The sequence below is a fragment of the Chiloscyllium plagiosum genome, unplaced genomic scaffold, assembly GCF_037043375.1.
Source record: "Chiloscyllium plagiosum isolate Xiang-an unplaced genomic scaffold, Cpla_swu_hap1 HiC_scaffold_53Y, whole genome shotgun sequence".
NCBI lineage: Eukaryota > Metazoa > Chordata > Chondrichthyes > Orectolobiformes > Hemiscylliidae > Chiloscyllium > Chiloscyllium plagiosum.
In genome coordinates, this window is record NW_028270192.1 from 11,185,355 (window position 1) to 11,208,605 (window position 23,251).

Below are 23,251 nucleotides of genomic sequence, written 5' to 3' on the forward strand. Positions count from 1 at the left end.
TGCTCCAGGGAAAATAGCCCTAGCCGTTTCAACCTCTCCCGATGGGTGAAATCCTTCAATCCTGGCAATATCCTTGTAAATGTTTTCTGAACACTTCCAAGATTCGCAACATCTTTTCTGATAGGAAGGAGACCAGAATGCGCGCAATATTCCAAAAGTGGCCTAATCAATGTCCCGTACAGCTGCACCATGATCTCCCAACTCCTGTACTCAGTACTCTGACCAATAAAGGAAAGCATACAAAACGTCTTCTTCACTATCCTATCTGCCTGCGACTCCGCTTTCAAGGAGCTATGAACCTGCACTTCAAGGTCTTTTAGTTCAGTAACACTCCCTAGGACCTTACCATAAGTCCTGCTAAAATTTGCTTTCCCGAAGTGCAGCACCTCACATTTATCTAAATTAAACTCCATCTGTCACTTCTCAGCTCATTGTCCCATCTGAAAAAGATCCCATTATAATCTGGAGTAACCTTCGCTGTCCACTTCATCTCCAATTTTGGTGTCATCTGTAAACGGACCAACTATACTTCTTATTCTCACATCCAAATCATTTACATAAATGATGAAATGTAATGGACCTAGCAACGATCTTTTTGGCACTCCACTGGTCACAGACCTCCAGTCTGAAAAACAACCCTCCACTCCCACCCTCTGTCTTCTACCTTTGAGTCAGTTCTGTATCCAAATGGTGAGTAGCCACAGTATTCCATGAAATCTAACCTTGCTGATCTTTGAGGGGCCCTATACTCTCCCTAGTTACCCTGTTGTCCTTAACGTATTTGTCAAAGCCATTTGGATTTTCCTTAACTCAGTTTGCCAAAGCCATCTCCTGTCCCCTTTTTTACCCGCCTGATTTCTCACTTAAGTACACACTAACTGCCTTTATACTCTTCTAAGTATTCACTCGATCTATCCTGTCTATAGCTGACATGTGCTTCCTTTTTTTTATTGACAACCTCTACTTCTGCTCTACTCCATGGAGGAAATGTTTTCTCTGCACCTGCTCTTATCAAAACCTTTCATAATTTTTGACCCCTCAGCCTGTTTTTCTTTTCAAGAAAGAAGTGAACGGCACAACTCCTCCAAAAAATATACACACCTATGAATTTGTGTTTCACTCTTTTAAATCTCTCTTCATCCTCTCCACTGCTTGTGTGTCCATTCTATAACGTGGCAGCAGGAACTGCAGGCAATACTTTTAATTATAGTCGAAACCAGTTTTAATAGGTATTTAGCAAGATATCCCTACTTTCAAATCTCTCCATTTATACATAAAGCTTAGAGCTTTGTTTGTGTTTTGATGGTCTTCGTTTTCCTTTTGCAATTTTTTTAGTGACTGATGTAATTGTATGAGATCTCTTTATCTGTCTCTCCCACTTAGACGTGCAAATTCGAATAAGTGACCTGCTACACTATTCCTACCAAGATACATCACGTTACATTAATCTGTATCGAACTTCGTTTGCCAATTATTTCACCACACTGTAAATTTATTAATGACATTCTGTAAATTTTTGCCGACCTCAGATCTGACTTGTTTACCACATTCCCAGCAATTTGATGTCATTGAATTGCTAAATACTTTTATTTTGTAACAATTAGAGACAGTATTTAATTTGCAGTTATACTTTATTGTGCTTTGGGGATTTTTTTGGTTAAGTACTCAGTGAAGTGCAGTAATTCACATGATAACTGTAACAACTAAATGTAAAATGACCGGTTGATAAACGTTATTACAAATACAGAAATAATTTATAGGTTCTATTAACAGCAAGCTCTAGAAATTGAAAAGTCACCCATCCGCGATTTCAAACTAACTGATATTAAAACAATGATATCATTCATGTAAAATGCAGCATGATTTATGAAGGACTCCCTCCCGGTTTCTACATCTTCACGGCCACATTCAGTAATATAAAAAGAGGCTTAATAAGCTGCTTGTTTTCCCTGGAGCATCTGAGGGCGAGGAGTATAACATTTTGAGTGGCGTAGATATAGTGGATAGACAGGATTTCTTTCCTGGATTGAGGGAGTCCAGAACTAAAGGGTGTAGGTTTAGGGTGAGAGAGGAAAAAAAATGAAAAGGCCTTAATGGGCAACTTTTTAGTGCAGAGGATGTTGCATGTATGGAATGAGCTGCCAGAGGAAGTGGTGAAGGTTGGTACAACCTTCATATATTATATATCGTATCATATCACTTTTCTCCCTCCTGATTTCTCTTTTTAAAAATGTCCCTACAACTCTTATATTCTTCAAGAAATTCACTTGATCTCATTTGTCTATATCTAATATACAACTCATTTTTATTCTTAACCAGAACATTAGCATCTTTATTTCTCCATTGTTTCCTCGTGTTTCCAGCCTTACCTTCACTCTAACAGGAACGCAATGCCGCTGAAGTTTCGTTATCTCACTTATGAAAGCCTCGCACTTGTTCGCTCTCCCTTTACCTGCAAACAGTTTACTCTAATTAACTCTTGGTAGTTTTTGTTTCATACTATCAAAGTTTCCCCTAATCCACTGAGAAACGTCAACTTTTACACAAGACCTATCCTTTCCATAAGTATTTTAGAACTAATTGAATTATAGTCACTGGCCCCAAACTGCTCCGCTACAAACACTTCAATCACATGCCCTGCTTTATATCATAAGACAAGATGCTCAGGTCTTGTCTGGGCTGCTGTACCTTCAGAGTATTTTCTACTTGCTTTTTTGATGAAATCAAACTCATCCCATTCGCTGTTTTGTAGTAGCCAAACATTTGTTACCAGAGGTTTGCTTTTTCAGGATGTAAGTTGCCTTTTCATCGACATCCTCGGAGTTCAATGTTTGGTGTACTTGTTGATACAACCTCTGCCTCGGTCCAATAGACGCAATTAAAGAAGAGACATGAATAACAATTTAAGGTCATTTATTGCGATGTTGGAAGAACAAGATAGAACTTCAAATTTTTACAGATGTTGCAGGGAAGGACATCAAATGGAAAGTAGCAGAAGTTCCAGTAACGACCTCCTTGTGTCAGATATATCTCAGTCTCGTGAAGGTATGACGTGCTTCTTTATTTTGTGATGAACTCAGAAGAACATATAATAGTAAAAGTGTAAATCCAAAGGTGAGCAGAAGGAGAGGATCATCGGTGTATGTGTGCTCAAATCAGGGAATGTACCATGACATGTCGACAGAAGAACAAATAAATACCAACTTCATAAAGAGTGCTGCAGACAACAAGTACAAAGGAATTCTGTTAAACTGAAATAAAACAGTCTGTTGTCTCACCTGGAATATTGCATCCAGTTTCAGGTGCTACGTTTTTGAAAAACAATGCAAAGTCATGAGAGAGGGTGCATGACTGATTCGCAACAGTGTTCCTGGGATGATCCATCTCATCGACTTTGAGAAATTAGGACTGTTCTTTGCTGAACAGGAATTTTTAATTTGATTGAACCCTTAAATCCCTGATACATTTTGGTAGATTCGCTTAGAGAGAAACTGTTCCCGCTGAAGAAGAATTCAGAGCATTCAGGCACTTTCTAAATATAATTGGCAATCGAAATATCACAAAACAAGATAAAGTGAAACTTACTTGAATGCAGCGAATGCTTTAGATAATTTCTACTCCTGTAAAATGTGCAGCGGACTCAGGATTAATTATGACATTCAAGGTGCATTCGCTTTTTGCCTGGCGTGATGCTTTGAAACAGCAATTGTGATTGATCTGTGGATAAGCACATCGACCTGGACCCAATATGCCGACCACTGCAGCGGACAGCTGGAACTGACAACCGGAAGCGGCAGATTCAAACCACTATAAATGCCGGAGGAAACATCACAGAAGCGCTTCACAGGAGGCTCCCAAGCACTGAGTATGTCACCTAGACAGGGGACGAAACATCTGCAACACAAATTCCCAGCTCGGCGAGCAGAACCACAACATATGCGACTAATGTTCGAACGTTTTAGGGAGAGCCTCTGTGTGTGCCGATTTTCTTCAAATGACCAATTCATTTCAAATTTAAGAAGGTAAATGTCTGTATTTAAGTTGATCATTTGTCCCTTGCAGAGGTATAAATTTCATGTTTAACGATGAAATGATAAATTAAAATACATGGGAAAGCTTCGTTTTGTGAATTTCTTATCAGGTCTCGAGTAGTCACAGATCGTTGGGTGTTCTAGATATCAGATTTGGCAGAGACAAATCTAAATTGATGGATTATTTGAAAAATGTACAATTGTTTTCATAAGGGATTCATACTACATATATAGCTTCCCGAACTAAAAAACTATGATCAGTAGAGACGTCTTCAGAGTCTCTAGACCAGATCGGATCCAGACTCTGCAAACAGTTTCAATGATTGGTGCTGAATTCCGACTGTACATCTGATTTCTGCCTTGCCTGATCGAAATCGAGCTGTGATTTATAATTTTTGAGGGTTTCTGTTCAGTAATATTCCTGTATAAAACATATCACAGCCTCACTTAATGTGATTTGAGAGGTGTGGTGTGTCAAATAGATCCTAGAATTTATGCTCCATGAGTCATATGTGTGAGAAAAACTTTAGTTGAGAGAATCCAGCCCTGGTTTGTCCATGTGTTGTGCCTGCATATGTGACTGAACGTTGACATTTTTGGCTGATGAACGTTTAGTTGGACATTTGGGGTGTCGAGTTATGCATTACTAACCCAGGCTGTCCTGACATTGGGAGTACTTTTAGTTTTAGTTTTTAAACAGATTCAACTTTCTAATTCCATTGCCTGCCTCTTATACGTTTCTGTGGAGCAATGTTCCTGATTTTTATTATCACATGACCCGTGGGTGTGACGATTTGTGCTTAAGAGGAAACGGTGTCTCATCATTCTGCCTCTGGAGAATTCGAGAAGACAGACAGTGTGAAAGATGCATTTATATTAGTGGTCCACTTGGTGGCGCAGCATTAACCTTATGACTGGATGAAACACAACTGGACAGATCAAGTGAAAAGTGTTTGCTGGGAAGGGAATGGGACGTGTATCCTTGGGAAAATATATTTTTGCTTATTGGACTTGAAGAAAGAATCAAGCAAACTCAAAGTTAGTGCATTTCATTCAAGATTTATTAACCATTTCAGAAGCATTTTTATCGAAAAGCTTATGTTAAAGTTAATAGAAGTGAATATATTGACTGGATGCTACATTGAGACGAGATTGCATGCACTATGAGCCGTGAATTTTATGTACATCTGTAACATTCGCCAGAAAGAGAATACAAGGGCTCAACATATAAGGGAGTCAACCATTCTGAATAAGGAACAAGTAAAAAAAAACAAGTTGAATTGGGAAGCTATAAATTATTCCAACTATAATAATCTCAAAGATATCAAAGTGAAAGCGAAAGGCCATCAATATTTATTACAGTTACACACTGACAAACTTAAGTGAACTCACTGTTCGAGTCAGCAACAGGACAGATTGTGGATTGGGAATTCAGAAGCCTTGATAAATAGATGAGGAAAATCTACGGTGTCCACAACTCATTCACTTAACCTGGAAAAGAGAGATAAAGTCATGATGCAGATGTTTATGATCAGATGCATTCAGGTTCTCAGTTGTATTCAGTGGCACACTTTGATATTTCACAAGACATCTTTGGCTCCTTGCTGTGTGAAATATTTGATTACTCTCACCTTCACCAGAGTGACGGCAGCACTGTAGAAAATACTCAGGAAGAACAGGGTGATGAATGTGGAAGCAGTTGTCCAGATGTTGCCATTATCATCCTCATAGTCTTCAATCCAAGTGCGATCTATTGAATCTATGAATATAAAGCCGAGAGAATGTATTCAGATTGTTTATTGATCCTGACTGATCTATCTGCACCTAAGTATTGTAATTAGAGACCGTTACATCTTCTTCAGGCAGTCAGGTGTTTCTCAGGTCTGACTCTATCTGCATGTACTAATGCATTACTGATTCTCAGCAAGAAATTACTAATACTAACTGTACATTTTTCCTTACTGTCCGTGCCAGAAAACTTTGAATTACTTTGCCTTTTAATCTATCATTGAAGAATATTATCATTTGAGGAATACTTACTGAGAACAAATATTTTAATTTTATCGTTATACTTTAAATATGGGCTGTGATCGCAGTTTAGTTCAAAGTTTTGTCCATCACTGGATAAAGGTTCAAATATGGTTCTCATCTTCATGATATATTGGTGACCAATTGCTTGGCAAATCATGAATATAAATTTCATCCACAGTAAAAACATTGCTTCATATTTTTGTTTGTAGGATCTGCATATTTAGGATTAAGTTTTTGTCCATGTCTCTCTTAATTTATTTTTTCTACTGCTTGATGTGTATATCTTTCCTTGTGTTTGTGGGCGTGTCTCTTACTTTGCACTTGCCCATTTTGGAGTGTGTGCATGAATAAACATACTCATATTCTTTACTGCTGATGTGCTCACGTGTATTTTGTATGTAAATCTTGTTCCCTTCACAATGTGTAAGCATCATCATGCTAAAATGGCACTTCGTTGACGCCTATGTTAATCTTTTAATGTCCTTGTGCGTGTTTAGTTTTCGTTAGTGCCATCCTACCAATAGACAGTAGGATCTGTCTATTTCAGGTCCTACCTACATTAGGTTATTTTCCTTTTTGTGCTCAATAAATGTGAGCATGCAACGTCATGTTTGGTGGATGTTTATCTTTGCGTGATGATCTCTGTTTGTGTGGCAATCTATCCTAAACCACTGTCTGATGTGCTTGTTTGTGTTATTATGTTTGGATGTTTGCTGACGCTTGTGCCATTCTCCTTGTTTAATAAACGCCCCATTACTTGCGCGTCTGCATGAGAGACTCTGAATTTATGTGTGCGTGTGACCATGTATAAGTGCTGATCAAAGTGGTTTAAAAATAAATTAAGCTGCCTCTGCAATCATATGTTTGTGATTATGAAAATTAAAAAATAATAATATTAATGTCTAACTCTGTGCTCATATGTGTCTGTGTGAGTTTACATGTGGGAGGATATTTTTCAGATGTTGTATCTGTGTGCGTACGAATGTATGTCTGTCAGCATTATGCTGCATGAATAGAAATGCAGTCATGTCCATTTGTGTATTAATTTGCGTCTATGCTTTTCGTAATTATGTGTGGATATCCTTGTTCACTTGTGCACGTGCTATTCTTTCTGTGTATGTGCGTTTTTGTGGGAGCTTAGATGAGTGTTCAAGTACCATTTGCATGTGTGGCTCTGTGTATGTAAGAGTGTGTGACAGTTCATCTGTGTGCACGTTTATGTTGTGCATAAGCATGTGTCTTTAGGTGAGAGCCTGTGTATGTGTTTTTAATGTGTGTATTTGTGAGCATTTCTCTGAAACTGTTTCAGTTGTTATACTAGACTGTAATTTGAATTATTGTTCCAGTTTTTATGGATTGTCAACATTTATATCTGACTCTGATGTTGTCAGGAACATTTCTGATCGTCGTGGAGAGATAAATGCTTTAGAACATAGAACAATACTGCGCAGAACAGGCCCTTCGGCCCTCGATGTGAGCAACTCTTTTGTTACAGCGAAAGAATTTCTGTCTCTGAGACCAGAGACCTGATCTCAAATCCCCACTACTCCAGATATGCAGAATTGCATTTCTGAACATGCTGATTACAAAATATCTACAAATGTTCTGTACGTGAAGCAAAATTATGTCAGATGTTCGAATACCAGAATTTATCCCCATGTGCTCCAGAAAACTGAGACAAAACTATGGACGACAAACTGGGATAATGTAAATACCAGTTTTGGATTAAGGGGAGTCAATGTTAACAAACGATTAATAGGGTCAATCGAATTCGGCAGACACAAATGTATTATTTTATATGGAAACATGGAATCTTCGGACAGTAAATAAGAAGCTGGTTGTTACTGTCAGCAACTGGGTTACATTACAGAGGACTTCTGTCTTGAAAACTCTGCAGAGTGAGTAAGAGTACAGACCATTAATAATTCCCCTCTCCCCCTACCTCGGCTCAACAACAATAACCTTCCTTTCGGGTCTCTTTGGTGTGGAAATAAAGATGCATTCTGTCAACCACTGCACTGGTACAAGATCCCTCGTTCCACAGAAACAAGGATTATATTCAACTTACTCTGCACTGTTTGCGATTGGCATTTTCCAATCAAAACTAATTCCAAATGTCTCTTAAGATTGCGTTCGCAATTGTTGCATTGTGGCAGTTTAAAGCCGACATGAATTTTGTGAGAATGTGCAATCGGGGAATCAGGAAAACAAAGTTCAAATTTCGTGGTCTTTACTTGAGAGAAATTGGGCATTTTCAGATTTCGTTTTAATGGAATTTAAGATGGTTAAGGTACTTTGCAGAATCTGGCATTGAGTGAGCTTTACTCTGCCTCCGATCCTAAGTTTACCTGAGCAGGGGACATTAACTGCACAAGACACGAGTCCTAGACCTGTTAATAATCCAACTTAACTTTACAGGTGGAATGTAAGTAAAAGTGGGAAACACAATTAATTAAACGGTTGTATATTTAAATCACAATTTGAGGAAAAAGCTTTATTACTTTTGTTGAATTATTAAAAGCAACTTTGAGTTTTTTATTGACATGAATTAATAGTGTCCATCAGTGCAAGTGAAATGTTCACAAAACTTGGTTTACCGCTGGATTTATCGACTGTTCTGTTGATGATCTTCAATGGAATCGCTTCATGTCCCACCACACAGGAGTAAGAAGCACCGCTGGCCCACTCCTCTGCTGTAATGGATAACAGGCTGTACATGAAGAAGGAGGTGTTCTCGCTCTCCGCCATCACCTCGGTGTTCTTGTAGTTACTGGGATTCACTGGCTTGTCATTGTTTGTCCACTTGATGAAGATCTCTCGGGGGTAGAAGCCTCTCACTAAACAGGTGAGGGAGAGAAACCTCTGAGCGGAAACGTCTTCTGTTGGTGGCAGTAGGATAGACACTGATGGCTCCAGTAGCTTTTCTCCTGAAGAATATTTGAAACAAATATAAATTAACTATAAAAATCCAGAATCAATATTGCAATTTCACTACATATTAAAATATGCCAGTTTTGTTTTTAAATTTGGGCTTTATACACTCTCATTTTCTAAACCAGCAGAATGATATCCATTCTGTTCATTAAGAGTAAAGAGTTTAATTCGAAAGTCGACACCATGTTTCTAAGACATCCTGTCCATTTGACATTGCTGATGTTAAAAACACAAACCAGGTTTCTTCCCACTTCATTTGACTTATGATCATAAAAGATCAACCTTTGGTCCATTCTGTTCTCGATCAAATATTTAGCTATCCTGCTATCAGACACATCTTTCATGCTCCCAACGTTATTTGGAGCCAATCTAAGCATGCCATGTATGTAACTGGATCTAGATTACACATGGAATACTTTGTTCTTTCATCTCACCGCTCACCATTTCCCTTGCGGATGGAGTCTCTCAGAGGAGTCGGTAGATACGGATGGTTCACCACACATTCAAAACTAACGTGACTCAGCCAGGTTTGAGTAGAAATGCTCAATTTGCTGATCACGCTGTCGGGATCTTCTCCAGGCTGGTTAGCAATCTCTGATTTCAGAGTCTTCTTTTCTTGTATCCAGGTGACATTGACTCCAGAAGGAAGATTGGACACAACACAGGTTAATGTCACCGTCGCCTCCAGTAAGACCTGTTCTACTGGCGGTGGTAGGATTTTAACTGTGTAATCGTGGCACTCATTACCTCCTATGAAACAAAAATCAAATCAATGAAAAATGCCTCTTTAGAATCAAAACACCGAGCCTTCAGGCTACTCCCACATGAAGTGAAGAAACCACCTTTGACATGGCAGCTTCCAACTATTGCTAAAATGATGGTTCCTGTTGTTGAGATATTTTGATTTGTGAAAACATTTGTTATTATCTATAACATACCCCGTGTAATCATTCATAAAGAACACTGGATTTGTAACAAGTGAAACCTGTGAAAAAGTAAAATCAAAGATACCATGGCGTAACACATGGAATTACCTTCCTTCCAGACTTCTTCTCTCACTTACGACCATCCATTGATACTTGTGACAAGAGTATTCTGAACATAACGACTTCATTTCTATGTTCATGAAACTTACTTGCAAATGCTGCTGGGCATTCTGGATGCCACATTATATCCCCAATTTTGGGCAAACTGTAAACAATCATAATTATTGTCTTTGTTCTCATGCATTTGCAGAGGATATAAGGTGTTACGGGGCAGTGATCAGTCACAGAAATTCTATTCAATATGTTTAACGTTATTGAAAATAATTGACATTATTGGTGTGAGATCATTCTCTAAAACATACCATGAGATATTATTACTCCTATCAAATTTGGAGTTGATCTAAAAACAAAACAGTGAATTTCTTAGTAGAACAAAGACTAAACAAATACGAGTATCTTAAATTATTCTACCAACTTGATGGAAATTTGCACGAGTATTATTCAGACTTCCACTGCTTACTGCATGAACATTTCCATCCTCACCCTGGGCTCAATCAGCCTGACTCAAATTCCTAGATCGTTCATCCCTACTGTCGCCTTACCACTAAAATGTATTCTCCTGCCACATCCACTAATTGCAGAGAGTATCTTAAAGAGGCTTAATTAGGTCATGTTTATCCAGATTAATCAAATGTGATACAAACTTGGTCTGCGATCTGGTCCCATGAATGAAGTTGAAGAGCTCAGTACCAGATAAAATCTATGACGTACAATGCCCAAGGACAACAGGTCATTCCTGTGCTGGAAATGAAGCACTGAACACATTTTTATCTACTTTGAAAAAAGGGTCGCTGCACATTTCAATCATGTCATTTTGAGACCACAAGATATTAAGATAAAGGTGCAGAATGAGGCAGTTCGGCCAATCGAGTCTGCCCTGCCATTCGATCATGGCTGGTATGTTCTTCTACCCCATTCTCCAGCCTTCTCCATGTACTAACCGATCTATCGCCACCTTAAATACAGTCACTGACTTGGCCTCCATAACCCTCTGCAGCAATGAATTCCACACATGCACCACCCTCTAGCTGAAGAAATTCTTCCCCATCTCAGTGCCAAATGGTGCACCCTATGACTCCAAGGATATGCCATCATGTCCTACTCTAGCCTACTGGCCAAAACATTTACTCCACTTTCACCCAATCTCGGCCTCTCAGCATGTTCTATGTTTCAAAGAAATACTTCTCTGACCCTGCTGCCCGGCCCCCACAAGACACGGACCCCTCCCCCATCCCCAACCCCTTTATCCTTAAGCAAGTCACCAGGTATGGATTCGGCACTCTGCCGCTCCAAATGTGGTCTGCCAACAAACTACTTTAAAAAAAGACGGTTAATCCAGCTCACTGTCTATATGTCTTGAATATAGAGGGAAACATGCTTTTCTGATTTGACATAATGTTGAATTATGAGCAACGCCAATGTAACACTCAAACTGAAATACATGACACGTTTGTGAATGGGATGCTGTACACCTTAGTGCTGTTCACTAAATTTGATAAATGTGTGTATCTGATTAACATCGGAGTTCAAAATGATTTCTAGTTCTCTCGTATGTATGTCTTACCCTGGGGTGTGGTGATGTTTTGACTTTGAGTGTTCTCTCCATGAGTGACCTGGCAGGTATACACTGCGCTGTTGAACCATTCACCATAAGGGACTGTCAGCCGACTCATCACCGAGAAGTTCCCATCCGCCTCACACACAGGAGATGTGAAGACAACAGAATCCACGGATTGGCCATTTTTCAACCATGTCACGGAGATTTCCTTCGGATGGAAATCCATGATTGAACACACGATGGTTGCAAACCTGCTGCTTGCGATTTCTTCACTGGGACTCACGGTGAGAAGAAGAGTTGGCTGGAGAAGTGGACCTTTATGGAAAACATTGCATAAATTATCTGACAAATCTGATAACAAATATATTCACTTCTATTATAACAAAGTTTTTTATGGCTAATTGATACTAACCTTGATATTACAAGTATCATAATTATGCAGAGTGTTATAGAAGCTGAGATCAACACATTACAATTAGCTGGACGATGTGATAATGACAATGTAATGCCAAAACTACAGGTCACAGCAAGGAAGTCAAGAAGGCACAGAAATGATAGGCCAGTTAAATCAGAGGGTGAGATAGTAAGGTTGGATGGTATTCATTTCAATGAAAGGAGTATGATAAACAAGGCAGATGAGTTAACGGCATAAAGGAAAAAGTGTTGATATCATGGAGACATGTTGAGAGAGGGGCAGGAGTAGCAGTTCAATATTCCAAATATAATGCCTTCAAGCGAGACAGGGAAAGATGTAGAAGGGCGGTAAAGATTGTTGATGTTCATCAGTGTGAGGGAATATGTGGGTATCGAAAACATGGTGAAGTGTTGTGATGTTTTTTTTCAGGAATGAGGATAGATGATGTGATGTGCTGCCTTGCTGGATGAATAATAGTTATATTTCCAGGACAGATAAAATGTATGCCAGGCAAAGGATGAAATAGTGGGTCGCTGGCAATAATTTATAATTCCTGGCCACAGGGGATATGGCAAAACTGCCAGTGTGGTATTGTTATGCAGGACGGATGAAGGGAAAAACAATGAAACCACAGGCTCGGCTCAAGCTAGATTCAGTAGTAGGGAAGACATTGTAACTATGGAGAGGGGAATTAACCTTCATCTGGAAGAGTAATCAACAATTCTCAGCACGAATTTATTGTGAGGAAGTCATGTCTGACCAATTTGATGGTGTTTTCGCAGAAATAAGTCGATGTCCAGATGATCATATAGATCAGAGCCAGGTGAGATCAAGTCAATTTGACGAATTGAATCCTGAGGTAGCTGAGTGGCGGAGTGCAGAGGATAATGGCCGTAGGATGTTTGTGTGGCTGGAAGTATATGTCTAGCGGTGTTCTGCAGGATTCAGTGTTGATTTATTGATGTCTCTATTACGTAAAAGTGATTTAGAATATACTGCAGGAGATTTGGCTAGTCAGTTCACAGATGAAGCGAAAATTGCCATGTTGGCAGGTAGTGACCATGATAGCTTTAGATTGCAGCAAGATACAGAAGGGTTGGCCACTTGTGCTGAGAAATGGCAAATTGAAATCATTCTGGATAACTGTAAGGTGATGCACTTGGTCAGAAGAAACTAAGAGGTATTATGTTTTGAATGGTGGAACCCTGAAAAGGATTGCATGCCCATCGATCCCTTATAGTAATGTGGCAGGGGGATAAAAAGGCTAAGAATGTGTGAAGGGTATTTGCTTTTATGAGCCAAGACATTTACATTAGGTGTTGGGAGATGATACTGGAAATTAATGAAATACTGGTTAAGCCAGACATGAAGCATCATGCATAGTATAGGACTCCATGTTATGGAAGGAATGTGATTAGACAGAAGGCAGCATTGTTGAGATATTCCAGGATTTTTCCTGGGCTGGAAGTTTTTAATTATAAAATGTGATTCACCAAACTGGTGTTTTCCTTGGAGCAGAGAAGATTGAGAGAGAAGATGATTGTGATGTCTGGAATTATGGTAGACATACACAGAGTAAACAGAACAAAACCTTTTCCCTTAATGGATGGAGCAATGTCTCAAGGGCATAGGGTTAAGGTAAGGACAGGAGGATATCGGGGAAAACAAAATCACACAGAGGGTGTGAATCTGTAGCTCAGTGCCAGTAAGTCATGTCGAAGCTTAGCCCCGCATAATATGTGAGAAATATTTAGATGCATATAAGAAATGCCAAGTCACACAAAGCAATGGATCAATTGCGGACATATTGAACTGGAACAGTTAGGGAACTGTTATTGATTGGCTTGGACTGGATGGGCCGAATGACCTTTTCCTGTGCTGCATATCTCTATGGCTATGTCAAATGTATTATAACTAATGCCGTATTCATGTTAACCACAGATGTACTGTTCACCTCAGTTCCCACAAGACTTACATGGCATTCCAGTGCTCTGCTTTGAACCGCTGTGTTGAACCTCACAGGAGATTTTGCTGCAATCCGCTTCCGACTCAGGCAGGGTTAACTGGCTGCTCAGGGTGTAAGTTCCCTTCTTGTTTCTCACGGATGGATAAGTCTTCAATGCAGTCGTGATTGGCTGCCCACCTTTCTTCCAGGTCACCTTGGTAACGTCAGGGGAATAGTCCATGGCCAAACAACCAAAGATCACTGAACCGTCGGCGTTGTGTTGCTGACAGGAGGAGACAAGTCCATAAAGTGTGGGGGTAGATACAGTTTCTAGGATAGAATGAACAATTGAGCAAGTTACTTGCGGTTAATTCGACCTTATTGGTGACCCAAATGTTTCCTCAGCTGTAAATGTATGCCAGTGTGTTCCTGCTAAAATCTTCAGCATACCTTGAGTTTATTTTTGTTTCCAATCAGTCGTTCATCATGATCTATTGTTTCCCTCTTCAGAAACATGCCCTCGACCTTGACCATTACTATATAACTTAGAAATAAGAACGCCCTGATCCCACGAAAAGTAACTGTTAGAAAATCTCCCCAACTAACACTTTCATTGGATTGCAGGTGACGAGCACAGTCGTCTCACAAAATGCAAACCCAGAAAACGTGGAAGTTGGAATTGGAAATAAAAACCGAAGTTGCTGGAGAAACCCAACAACTGGCAGCATCAGTGGAGAGAAACCAGAGTGAACGTTTCTAGTCCAGTATCACTTCCTCGCTTATCAATGTCAGTCAGAATCTCCTCTCTGTGAAGAAGGCAGTTGCAGGGCACTGGGACTGAGAGAATGTCTGTCACAGCTGATATCATGCCAATTATTTGGAAGCTCAATGATCGACTTGACAATTATCTGAATTCTGGAGGCCTCTGAAACTTAGAGGACCATTAATGTTCAGAGACTTTGGAGTGTGACAGCTAGCTGAACTGAGCATTTATGTGAATATGATTCGAGAGATGAACAAGTACTCTTTTACTTCAATAACTATTAAACTTACAAGCAGTTCATGGTAAAACTCTAATCTCTCAGACTAACCACCGCTCTGACTCTCTCTCTCACCCTCAATTTCCACTCACATTGACAACCCCTACACTGTTACACGCTCATTCACCCTCGGAATACATGACCCTCATCGCAAGAGATAACACACATTCAAGGCAATCCATATTCTGGACGAGAATGTAATCTCGATTCCTTTCACTCAATTCCACTCCTGCTACACTGCACCTGGTCCTTGGTGAATCTAGTCCTGACATCAGACTTTTCACAACCCCTGACAGGATGCCACTCCACCAGATATGACCTCAGACCTTCACCACTGACCTCTCATTTTACCCAAGTCAACCTGTGCATATTGCATCCTAGCTCTGTTCCCATCTGCCCTTCGCCACACTCCGACTTTTACATTTTGACATCATATCCGCTTGTCACATCAGTACAGCCCAGCACTCTGCTAAGCCGATCAACTAAACTTCCCGATACCCTGCCCACCTCTCAACTAACCAGCCCGGCAGCCTGCCCACCTCTCAACTAACCAGTCTGACGTCTTGCCAATGTCTGAACTAACCAGTCTGACACCCTGTTTACCACTCAACTAACCAACATGACTCCCTCCCCACCTCACAACTGACCAGCCCTGCACCCTGTTGACCTCTCAACAAATTGGCCTGGCACCCTGCCCACCTCCAACTAACCAGTCCTGCACCCTCCTCAGCTCTCAACTAACCAGCCCTGCAGCCTGCTGGCCACTCAATTAACCATCTTGGCACCAGGGAGACACCCTACATTGCTGCTCAAACGACCCCTCACCTACTAAGCACAATGTAACCAAGTTATTTCCTTGTGACCATTATGATTTGCTTTGATGCCACCCTGCCAGACTAGGTGCATGCAAGCTTACCCAGCAGCCACCCAACACCTCACGGCCTATCAGCTCAAAATCTACCACATCACCAACCTACCTCCTCACGAGATCACCAGCTTCCAACTTTCAGCCTACTCCACCATAAATATCTTTCAGAAATTGTTTTTCTCTTTGTTATGTGCAGTTGAATCATTAAATCTGGGATAGTTATTGCTTGTTAATCAGATGTGTTAAAGAGTTTTAGTCAAAGGTTAGCTCGCAGATGTACCATGTTTTAAGTGGGGCTGAGTGCTTTATTCCTGATCATATATTCCTATTATTGTGTCATTCATTCAGCTAGCAAAGTTGCTGGACACTTTTCAATACGATATATCAACAAATTAATTGTTAAAAACATTCTTTAAAAATTCGTGTTGATTATTTGGAACAGGAACATTGATATTCTCTGTTTGAGTGGTCAGAATAACTCCCACCCAAATACACTCCAAATATGCGAAGGTCAGGTGAATTGGCCATGCTAAATTACACGTGGTGTTCAGGGATATCTAAGTTAGATGTATTTGTTAGCGTTAAATGTACGGTCTATAGGGTAGGGAAATGGGTCTGGGTGGGTTACTCTTCAAAGGGTAGGTATGGACTTGTTGGGGCAAATGGCCTGTTTCCACACTATAGAGATTCTATAATTCCATACAGCAGCCATTGCCCTCTGGAACAGGTTGTTACTTCATCATACAGTTTCTTCTGAAATTATGGCTCTACATGAGATCACTCACTTTCAACGATGACGTGGTATTAAATATTTCTGACAATTCACAATTTGGTAAAATATATTTTCTCTCTGAACAACTTGTTTCATATAAAGTACATTTTATATGAAACAACAAACTTTGAATGCTTGAAATCCGAAATAAAAACAGAATTCTCTGAAGAAATGCGGCAGGTCTGGCAGCTCCTGTGTAGAGAAAGGAAGCTTATCATTTCAAGTGCAGTGATCCTTCTTCAGCAAATTGTTTTCATATTCTCCCGCACGAGAAATTATACCTATTGATTTAGACAGTGATTAAGTTTACCTGACTTCTGTTGGAAAAGCATTATAAGAAGGTGTACTGGATGATCTGAGATATCCGTTGAAGACTGGTTGAAAAGCTAACAACAAAGTGTTGGATTCAACCAAAATCCCACCGGACTGAACAGTAATGGTTTGATACAAACGAAAACTGCTCCAACTTAATGTCATCAAATATGCTTTGGGAATAATTAATTGTGGGTTAGTTATAAATGGTATTGATAGAACAGCAAGTCAAGATCCCGGATTTCTTTGAGGAGTTACACTATTAACCCAGCTAACAATTCCCAAAAGCCAGGGAACAAATATTGAGTTGAAACAGGCTGCAAATCGCCAAACCTCCGTCTAATACCTGAGGCCCAAGTCTGGACAGCGATTAAATCGATTTCACAGGCCTCTGTGAGTGGACTTCCAACAGAACTCAAAGAACTCAATGTTTTTCCCCCCAATTAACCGGATAAGACATGGTATTACATTCCTCTCCAACACATTGTAAATGTACACAATTCACATGTCTCAGAGTCAGAGACACTACCACTACATTATACCAGATCTGAACACAATCTCCGACAACACAGACTACCGGTTTGAGAGTGCACAAATTTGTTAATAATTAACCAAGGATTTCAGCAACCAGGGATTGTTACAAAATGCTTACCCGATGAAAGTAGCATTTCAACAATTATCCAAGAATGGTTTGATAGCAATTCCGAATTTTTCAAGCTCTATGGGAACTGTAGAGGAATAAAACTAGGATTTGCTCTGCCATAAATTTACTGTCACTGGATTTCAACTGTGAACTCCCTTCCCCTTAATCCTATGTATGTTGCTGCACCAGATGGTCTGCTTAGGTTGAAATAGATTAGAAGCTTTTGAAGTGTAACATCACCTTTGCCAGTAACATTACATGCTGACAATAAGTTCTTAATAATTTGATTCTACATTGTGCCACTAAATGCGTCACTGAGAAGAGAGGCGGAAAGAAAATATGCAGCATATTTCCCTCTGTCTCACTGAATGATATATCCTTCATTGCTAACACCTGACTTCAGGGGTCTAACAATTTGTTACTGAGGTGTTTATTCTGATTGTAAGAATTCAGTCAGGTCTCTCAATTCTGTGATGCCTAATTTCTGGCAGACAAAAGTGGTTTTGAAGCGCCGCATGTAATTCAAATGTCTGAGATTCAGGTGTCCGAACGGGTCGATTTACAACTGGTCAGGAACAGCTGACAACTCGGTCGAGTAACACGGGAACACACTGTACAACAGTTTTGATCTGAGCAGATATATCTGCTCAATTCGTCACATCAAATGTGTTCACTGTAATTTAAATTTCATAATAGGGACGAGCCAGAGAGAAAGCATCAATGCTTCTCAGAACGTTTTCACAGTGAAGTAAGATTACCTACTGATTTAATAAACTTAATCAATTGTAAATAAGAAAATTATTGAGGTGTACCATTTCACCAATTGAAGCACAGTTCCGGCGGAAATGGAATATTCTCCAAATTATTTCTGCATATTCTTAAAATATTTCTTGAACTCTGGAAATTTTGCACGCACTACTCAAAACCAATACTGCATTCCATTGTGTAAATGCATGTCTGTTGGATACATTAGGGCAAGTATTTACTCTCAGATGTGCTTGGCAATGGCAAGTTATTTCCTTGATACCTCTTTCTAAAAAGTGATTTTTTTAAAAAGCAAATGTATGAATTGAAAACAGTTTCTGTCTGCATTCCCCGCTTTAACTGATGTCGAAATAAATGATCATCAACACTTAACTAATGTGAGCAATCTCATTCAGATTGCTACATTCCAAAAATCGCGTCAGTATATTAATTGAAATGAATGTTCCTCTATTCTCAGTGTCTAAATAAACAATGTGCTCTACTGCCCTCCAGTTCCTGTCTTCTCTAAATTTGTGAATTCTGCAACTGTCGGAAAGCATGGACAGGCACATTAAGGGGGCGGAACGGTGGCTCAGTGGTTCTCACAGTGCCAGAGGATCCGGGTTCAACTCCCGCCTCGGGCATCTGTCTGCATGGAGTTTGCACATTCTCCCCGTGTCTGGGTGGCATTCCTGTGGATGCTCTGGTTTCCTCCCACAGTCCAAAGATGTACAGGTCAGGCGATGTGTATAAGCTGAATTGTCCATAGTGTTAGGGGTAAATGTCGGGGAACGTGTCTGGGTGGTTGCTCAGCGTAGGTTTGGACTTGTTGGGCCGAAGGGAATCTTTAAAATCTCCGATTTTGCATCATTTATCCCCATGGTGAGTTGATGATGGATTATTTTAGTTGATTCGATATCTAGACTTGGTGACATAATCGACAATAGCAGCTGTTTCCTAATGAATGACTCTTCAGTTGATATGTTGTTGCAAAATGTATCTACTTACTTAAAACACACGGATTGGGAACATCTAAAGCATGGCATGGATTAAATCACTCAGTTAATGTTACATTTTTTAATACTGTAAATCTAATTTAATCAGATGTATAAGAATTAATTATTTCAAGTTAAACTGAAAAACTGATCAATTCAGTGAAATCAATTTGTTCTGCATCGAAATATTTGGAGCAGAATTTCTTAATCGTCTTTTCCAACGATCTCTTCCAGCCAGGAAACTTGTGTGTCGGGTACAGCGGAATTGAAAGGTAATTCTTGATTAATGATATCACAGTAATGGCATTTTTGCTCAATCGCAAGAAAAATTAGAACATAATATTTTTGAAATTCTATTTATATTTCTTGTGACTTGTCAACTGTTTCAAGACAGACTTTGTGATTTAAGTAGAAAATTGAGTTCTGAGTTTCGAATTTAAGGTTTGGATTAGACCAGTCCCAATTGTTACTTTCAAATAAAATTCGCGCCCTAACGGATCTGGTTTCCCTTCATTTCCAAATTCTTTGCGATTTGCCTTTCACTTAATATTAGGTTTAATGAAAGTTCAACTGCAAAGCTGATTTCATTGAATGAGGAAACTGGAGCAGTTCGCTGTCAACAACCATGCAAACATTTCTAAAGCAATGTAGAAATCAAAAACAGCTTCAACAATATATTAGCTTAATTTTACCTAAGCACATTCTCTCATCAACTGAACAACGATTACCAAATCACAACACTCAGGATCAATGATGTGTTTGCAGCAAAACTGTCTCTTTGCAAACATTTTCAACAGAACCAAGAACATAATCTCACAATAAATATCCCAAATTGGAAACCATCAAAACTGCTCACCATCACACAAGCGAATAATTAAATCAAATAGAAATAAAAAGTCATAACAGTTGCCTTGGTTCTGAGATAACTTATTGAACAAAGCTTAAAGCTTTAACATTTTCGGCAACAAGTCAATTTGTTATCAACCTATATAGTATTTCTGATCATGTCAATCTTGTGCAGTGCACAGGAGAGCAGCTGAAGGCATCTATTGATTATTCGCCTTAAGGTCAAAATAAAATTAGTTCAATGGACAAACATTATAATTGAATGTTATGATAAGTTAGTCTCAATCATGAAATCTGATGAATTCGGTAGCTTAAGATTTTAGTCCCAAATTTTATTTTGAATGAGGCTACTCAAAACAGACTTTAACTAGTTTAAAATGAGAACTGAGATTGTGTATATAAAAAAAGCTCTAAAAAGTCGTCGTTTTTTTTCATTTCTCACACTTCTGTCGTTTTGCCTTAAGTTGGTCTTCAGACAGTTACAAACGGATGTAGTGTTTTCAATCAATCAGAAAAAATATTGCCTCGCGTTTAACAAATGCAGAAACGATTCAGTACAAACAAAGAACTTCACAGATATTCGTAATTGAGAGTCATCCAGAGAGACAATCTCTTTTGCTGATAGAAAACACCGATTACTGAAAGCATGAAAACGCAGTTCAATTCCACAAGATGGAACAACTCAATTCAACAGAATCAAATAAAGCAAAGTCAGAACCCAATCAACTTTTCAACAGAAGCAAATAAAACACATTCAGCATCCAGTCAAAAGAATGAAATGCAGCACCGCTAGAAGATTCCATGACAGTATCCAACGTGCTTGTCATCAACAAAATTAACAACTCAAATGACAATATGCAATCATGGTAAGAGCATTATGCACCCAGGGAATATATTCAATAAATTAACATATTTTCATCCAGTTTAGTGATATTTCCAACACCTTTAAGTTCTTGCCATTTGTTGTCGATAATAAAACTCACAGATAGTGGGTGTCATTAAACTTTGCTTATACCTGACTGATTGAGAGACTTTAGGTGTTTCAAGTAGGTCAGCCACACAGAATGCCCATCTGATTTTAAAAAATATATACACTGAGTATCTGAATCCGCCACCACTACTTCAGTCATTTTCTGAGACTGAATGTAAGTCTATTGTCAGTTTTAACAAAAATCAAACTGAACCAAACCAAGCTCAGCACAGGATCTAAGTTTCATTTAATTCAGGAATTATTCACATGAATGGAACGTTAGCAAAAAATAAAGTCACTGAGAAAGTTCACATTCTTACCTGAAGTCACCGTCACCATGGTCCCTTGGCCCCAGTAACCAAGATAATCACAGCGTTACATTCTCTGGACTGGGTCACACAATAACTGACTTTGCATAAAAACAAACAAAAACCTGCATTATTCTAAATATTCAGAACCACTGTCAAAATGAAGTCGCGATAAATCTTCATCTCATTATAATTGTACAGTGGATACTGATCATTCTTATTAAATTACTATAATGTTTTATACTTCACAGAGTAACACAGAGCTGATTCTCAAAACCACCAACTGCTACAATAATAATCACCACTTTTGCGAATTAAATTTACAATTTAAACAATGATAATTGCACAATAGCCCAGAGAACTAATACTGAAATGCGAGTTTAGGTAGTCTGTACAGGTAAACATTGACTCGATTCAAACAATGGGTGCTGGGCGGGTTTTTGTTTTGATTATAATTGCAGTGTCACCCCAGTATGTCACTGTGAGACACATTGTGTCAAATACTACAGCGGGCTGCAAACTGAAAAATGTAGATACTTAATTTCATCAACTCCTGGAAAGAAGTGATTCAGACTCCTCTAAAAATGATTTAGTGGAGTATTTTAGCTTTTCCTATTCACTGTATTTTAAAAGGTCGGAATATTTTTACAAGTTTAGCGTGCATTTAATGTGGCCATCAACATGAGGAAAGTAGAATATTTTTATACATTTGTCCAAACGAGTCACTCCTGGATGGGATTTAAATTAAGTCTCACATTATTTTCCCTGTCCTTCAATGGTAATTATCGCCAGCTTGAAATAGACCCTTGTCAGTGATTTTTGTATGAGCATGTCACTGTGCACATCACTGTGACCCACTGTAGTATCACAGCGATTTACACCTGTACATTTTCTGTAATACACTCTGGGTCTCAATTTTCATATGAAATAGACATTTAGTGCTGATAGTGTTTAGAATTAACGGCATGGTTTACAGAACACGATTAGCAAACATTTCCCGAACTGTCAGATACATTAAAACTAACATTATGTCCAATCATTTAATTGGTGGAAGAGTAAGCAGTACATACGACATGCCAAAAACATTGTCCCATGATATCACCCAGTTTGTAAATTTCAATGGTATGTTTCCTCTATGATAGGGTTGTAAAAGGCAGCCCGAGGTGGGCTTCAGATCACAGTTGGTTGAACTGAATTTAAAACGGGTACTGACCGTCAGTTAACGATGAAATTGGCAAAATGTCCCCTTGAGCTGTTTTTTGAACGGGTCCAGCCCTAGTTCCTCTCGCTGTGGTATCTTGCACAGTAATAGATGGCGGTGTCTTCGATCTTCAGGCTCTTCATCTCCAACGCGAAGATGTTGTTTGAAGTGTCTTTGGACGCAGTAAATCGATTCTTTATCGCTGGGGCATAGTTACTGCTGGATGAACTTTTGTATTTCAGCAGCCACTCCAGCCCCTGTCCGGGAACCTGTCGGACCCAGTACATCCAGTAACTGGTAAGATCGAAGCCGCTGGTTTTACAGGTCAGACTCAGGGTGGCTCCGGGATGGCCACTCTCTGCCTCTGGTTGAGTTAAAACAATCTCCGACTGGACATCTTTAAAAATGAAAAAAAAAAGAACCCATGAGAATTAATGCTGATACAATGATGCCTGAATCTTTTACATTTCTGAGGCAGACTAACATTGAGACAGTAACAAAGAGAGACATGAACAAAAGAACACTCACATGATAAGAACGTCAGTAACAAACTGAGAAAAATTGTTGACTTAATCATTCTGATAACTTGTGG

General features: G+C 39.3%; 1 pseudogene across 1 annotated transcript; it reads right to left on the reverse strand.

The window, feature by feature from the left end:
* Positions 1-5,074: 5,074 nt before the first annotated feature.
* Positions 5,075-23,251, reverse strand: LOC148134620 (Ig heavy chain C region, membrane-bound form-like; annotated as a pseudogene). Its single transcript, XR_015755802.1, has 9 exons — positions 23,188-23,251; positions 22,691-23,056; positions 21,471-21,506; positions 13,991-14,290; positions 11,607-11,915; positions 9,438-9,746; positions 8,660-8,989; positions 5,663-5,790; positions 5,075-5,522 (listed from the first exon to the last, which is right to left on the reverse strand). The product of XR_015755802.1 is annotated as an Ig heavy chain C region, membrane-bound form-like (transcript).